The sequence below is a fragment of the Otolemur garnettii genome, unplaced genomic scaffold, assembly GCF_000181295.1.
Source record: "Otolemur garnettii isolate 467f Iridium unplaced genomic scaffold, OtoGar3 scaffold00299, whole genome shotgun sequence".
NCBI classification, from domain to species: Eukaryota; Metazoa; Chordata; class Mammalia; order Primates; family Galagidae; genus Otolemur; species Otolemur garnettii.
This window is the reverse complement of record NW_003852694.1, coordinates 556946-562604: the sequence shown is the minus strand read 5'-3', so window position 1 is coordinate 562604 and position 5659 is coordinate 556946. Positions and strand designations below refer to the sequence as shown.

Sequence of the window (5659 nt, the reverse complement as noted above, 5' to 3'; positions counted from 1 at the left end):
AAAAAAAAAAAAAAAAGCTGAGGTAGTCCTGGGGATGATAAAACCCTACCAAGAAAGGCAGTATTTTGACTCAATAAAGCAGTAAAGTAAAAGTCTCAGGAGCTGAAAAATAAATAAAAAATAAAGTGATTGATGAAGTTGAATAAATTAAAGATACAGATTATCCCACAAAGACCTTTCCTTCCCAGGCTGTCTTTGATATTTGGCCAGCAGTATTTGTCTGTTACTTCTCTGTATTCCCCTTTTCTTTCTCCTGAGAGAAGGCCAGAGCCCAATAAGGCCCAAGGTGTTTCATCCCACTGTGGGTAGGACAGCTTGACATGCTCAGAACTGTGCCATGATACCTGACAACTTTGGTGGATAGTCTTGATATGAAAAGAAGATGTCTTATAGGGACAGAAGAGACTGAGCTCCAGCCTTGGGAATGTGGGAGGTAGGTTTAAGGCATGGAAGCCTCAGGCCTTCTCTCCAAATGTCACGCAGCTGGCCCCTTTTGCTCAAGTTTCTCTGCAGCAAGGAGGGGAAGGTGGGGACAGAAGGAAGCAGAGGCTGCTGCTGTCTGGCACCACCAACCTCAGAGCTTCTTCAAATGACTGTACATCTCCCTTTTCCTCTTTCCCCTGCCTAGGTCCAGCTCTTGGTGCAGGACTTCCTTAGGTCTTCTTTAAAGTCCTCACTGTGCCTGAGTCCATAGCTGGGAGGCTCACAGTGAAATTGGCATTTCAGGAAGAATTCCTTGTACCCAACCCCCTTCAGGACATACAGCTCATAGTGGAGTTTGGGATATTCATTACCAAGTTGATCTCCCTTTTTTCACATACTAGCACATGCAGAGACCTCTCTCAGAAGAAAACTAGCAGTGGAACACAACAATGACACGCTTGCCATCAGTAGGAACAATAGGCTTTTTGAGTAAGAAGTCTTCAACCTCTTCTTCCATGTGCAAATTTACCGCACTCTCGACGTGGCCTCCCTCATGTTCATATGGGTATCAGCAGTCAATGATAACAAATTCTTTTATAAGGTTGGCAAACTTGGCACTCAGAACAGACCCTATAATTTCTGGAGATGTGTATTTCAAATCCTGATGTTTCCCTGTGACTGTATAAAAGAGACAACCCTTGGAGAAATCTCCTAGAAGGTCCCTTGGGTCATTATCCAAAATGTTCTCAATGGTCCCTTTGGGCGAAGATACGAGAGATAAAGACTGAAGTGGAATCTCCCGGGCCTTCTCTGGATTAACTGCTTCTTTGGGGCTGTCCCCACCTACGCTTTTTCTCTGCTTCCTATTTCCTGGTGGTGACTCATCTTGAGATAGCTCTGGTCTCTTCAATGATAACCCAGTGCTGGAGCTACAAAGGAAAGGGAGTCAAACAGCTTGCTTCAGTTGCCCAGGTTTGTAGTTCTTCTCATGACAAGGGAAGTTGTCCAGCCGTTTGCCATGCATGATGGGGTCTCCTCATCATTCTTTACATTCTCTCCATCAAGAAGGTCCAGGAAGCCATCATCTTCATCAGGTGAATGGGGCATAAAAGGAGGAACAAATTCCCTGATTCACTGCAATCTCTTTCATTCGAAGAAAACATCCAAGCTGGGGCAGAGTTCTGCCTCTGTGTGAAGACGTCTTTACCCTCCTTGAGTCCATGAGAGTGCAGTCAGCCACGAGGTGCAGGTCTTACTGGCTTCTTAAAATCAAAGGCTTCATTTTCCTTGTTCTTACCCGAGTTAAGAAATCGGAATGTCTCCTCTTCAGAGCTGGGCTACATCCCAAAAGCTTAGGTAGGAAATTTATTCTTCTCACTGGATTTACAAGGTTTTTTTTTTACTATCCAAGGGCCCGGGAGAACACAGAGAGAAACCTGAATTGGTGGACTCTAGAGGTACCCATTCTCTGCAGATTGCTATTGTTTTTCAATTCCAGTGGCTGTTCAGACTCGCTGTCCAGATCCTACAGCTGGCCCATGATGACCGTCAGGTTAGTGACAGGCGACAGTCCCCTGGCGGCTGGCGTACCAAACAGCGCCTTCAAGACAGGTTGTGGCCCAGGAGGCGGGCTGCAGGCAAACAGCTGTCCGCAGCGAAGCGGCGGCTCCAGACCCAGGTCCATAGTGGCGCCAGGTCTCTAAGGTCTCCCTCTCCCTCTTCCTCCGCCCGGCCTGGCCCGTATTGGCGTCGGCTGCTTGCCCTGCGGTCAGCGCGCACGGGTCAAACACAAATACCACCCCGCGGTTCAGAGATGCGGCTGCCGCGGGTAAGTGGCGCGGACTAAGCGGTATCTGGACCCGGCGCCAGCCGCAAGCACCGGGTGCTAACCTGAAGATTAAATCCAAACAAACTCGGCAGGTCTGGAGGGAGAGGACGGGAGCCGCAAAGTAGAGACCCAGGCTCGCGCTGTCTTTTCTCACCCCTTCGCAGAGAACCCAGCCAAACTCCACCTCCCTCCCAGGATGTCCCAGGCTTTTGGTTTTAGCATGTAGCAAGGAAGGGTATCCGAGGATTTCTGGAAGGACAACTAAAAGGTTAATTATGCTCCTCTAGCTAGAGATGTCTGTACAACTTGAGGGATTTTATGTGGAGCTAAGAATAAAATACAAGGTGGAGTTCTGCTTACAAATTTGCTTGGGGAGAAAACAGTTATGATGCTTAGGGCTGAATTTAGTCCAGATAGAACAATAAAAATATAAGATTTCTGGCCTTGAAAGAACTTTGAAATCAATTAGGGTTGCCATTCATCTGATAAAATGCTATCCATACAAGGTTGCAGAAAATATATATTTTGGAGCTAAAAGCTTTAGGTAGCAGTGAATAGAGTGCATTATTAAAAATGTAGTTTGTTGGCTCGTCACTTGTAGCTCAGCGGCTAGGGCGCCAGCCACTTACACCAGACCTGGTGGGTTCGAATCCAGCCTGGGCCTGCCAAACAACAAGGACAACTCCAACCAAAAAATAGCCTGGCGTTGTGGCAGGCACCTGTAGTCCCAGCTACATGGGAGGCTGAGGTAAGAAAATCTCTTAAGCCCAAGAGTTTGAGGTTGCTGTGAGCTGTGACACTACAGCACTCTACCCGGGGTGACATAGTGAGACTCTATAGTTTGTTAACTCTTAGTGCATATCCACGTGTATAGTAAGAGTAGGTAAATAATTTATACCCTAATGACCTTATATTGTAGGTATAAAAGAGTTATTACACTAATGGTTTTGGAAATGAAGATATAGTTAATGTATATGGTTTGCACTAAGATGTATGACACAGTATACCAAATAGTAATCTGTATGAAAGCAGTATTATTTAGGTTAAGTGCCGTTAGTTGGGAAAGAGATCATTTGCTATATGCCAGAAGGTTTTTCCTTTGTTCCCATTTTGTTCCACATTTCATTAATACTTAGATTAATATATTAAAATTATAGATGACATACAACTTGGAAAGCTAGTACATTGAATTACGACCTCCAAACATTTTGCATTTCATAGAACAGGAGAATTTAATAAAATGACTATTTTAAGCTTATATTAAAATCTAAACTGAACAGGATGAGAATTACCTTTGTTTACAGAGGTCTGAAAGGGGAAGTTCAGTGACCTACAAGTTTAAAATGAGACAAGATTGTGTTGAAATAATGAAATCTTAGTAAAATCAAAACAAGTATAGTATCTTAAAGAAGTGTGGAATAGTTTTTTGTTTGTTTGTTCTGTTTTGTTTTTCACTGTTCACTTCTGGCCCAGTTTTTGAGATAATCTTGTGATTGATTCAAACCCACTTATCCTTCTCTTGATTCCTCTGGGCATTACACACAGGTCTGTGGATGTCCATTTTTAAGAGTCCAGAGGAGAATGAAAGGGAGTCAAATTAGTTGAAACCGTAATGTATGCGTGGTTTCAACGAACTGAGACTAGATGGCCAGGATCAGGAAAAAGGCTGCTGAGAATAGATTTGTTAAATTGCTCTAATAGGTGTCCTAGTAAAGGGTGTTCCACTTGATTAATGGTGTTAAAAGGCAAATATTTGAAAGAAGCAAGCTTCAGCATCTGAGGACTTTTTCATCGTTGGGAGTTTCTTAAGAACTGACTATATATGAGAATTCAGCTTCATTTAAGGCAAGTAATTAATAGATATAATAAGTGAAATGTAGAGATCCATTCCTGTACTCCATGACATAATTAATGTTAATGAAATTTTTGGTAGTGTTCCAAAAGGCACTTTGATCGATGGTCTTTGAAAAAAAACTATGTCTCTTTGCATTAAAAATTAGGTTAGGGAAACTAGATTTAAAAAAAATAAGTTCCACTTTTGAAAGTTGTTATTCTATGGATAAATCTGCTATTTTTTTTTTAACTAAAACAAAACTACTCACTTTCATCTGATGTAAGACCAACATATCAAAAAGTATTTATTATCGCTGCGAATTGATGTACGAACCAAACATAGATACCCCATTGATAAATAAAATTTCATTTATCTATTTTTTTAAAGTATATAAAATGTAGAGTGAAGATCAATGAGAAAAGCTGATAAATCAATAAGTAACAAGCTTCTGAGTCCTAAATTTCATCACTGAACTCAGAGTTGTGAATGATACCATAAGAATGAATGAGTCAAGACAGATTTTTCTGCAAGCATGAGAGTTTTTCTTTATGACCAGTTCTGTTTGTAGGCTAGTCGGGGTCAATTTCAGGGACCTTTCTTTGGGGCTTGTTATTCTTGGAGTTGTACAGTATAATCTGATGTGGGCACACTCGGGTATGAAAGCAATTCTCATACTTTACCTGAGCCTTTCTAAGTTAACAACCTGGTCCAAGTATAATTCTTAAATTTAAGAGTTTCTGAGCCTGACCAGAGGTTAAGTTCTCAGATATCCCTGAGGTTAATAAACAGTTAGGATAACTATGGCTTAGCTTTTAGTGTCTGTCCTTTGATTAATTTAAACAGATTAAATTCCTCTCAAATATGAATCTGATTCACAAACTTAATGACTATACACTTAACATTTTGCACTTACATTTTTATGAAATTTTTGCTTTTAAAAAGCTTATCGAAAATGCATTTCCAAAATACTGTCTGACATGTAATAAGTCCTCAGAAAATATTTCATAAATAAGGCATGCCTAGTAGGATGTTAAAATGTGATCATTCTTGTCATTCAATCTTATCTGAGGGCACAATTGTCAAGGACAGTCTGCATGTGCTAGGCTTCCTTTATAGCTTGTGCTGACAAGCGTGCAAGACTTGTTTTTCAAATTTTAATCTATCCTGTGTACCAGGGTATATTAAGAGTTTATGAGAGTTCAGAGGTGGGGAAATGAGAACTTACATGAAGAGAGTTATCAGTATGTTGCACATTTCCCCATATCTTTTCATGGAAAAAAGGAAAAGAACTTCTTGTTTACTTTAAGCCACGTTAGATCTCTGTCACGTGGGCAAGTATCCTCTGGGACTTGAAGTTTGCAGTGATTGACACGTTCAGTATGAGAGGCCATGTGGTTAAAACTATGAATAACCACAGAATAAAAGAGGATGTGATAAAGTAAGCCACACTTCCAGCAATGGTGAGGCTGAAGGGAATGTGTCCTTTGGACTAAGTGTATATCTCATGAAAAGCAGCCAGCCATGAAACATCCTCAAATGAAACCCACGTAAATGTGCTTCCTGCCATGGGCAAG

The 5659-nt window shown here is 41.4% G+C and overlaps 1 pseudogene; it reads right to left on the bottom strand.

Annotated features, from left to right (window-relative positions):
- Positions 1-574: 574 nt before the first annotated feature.
- LOC100963912 lies at positions 575-2107 on the bottom strand (annotated as a pseudogene).
- Between the last annotated feature and the right edge of the window lie 3552 nt (positions 2108-5659).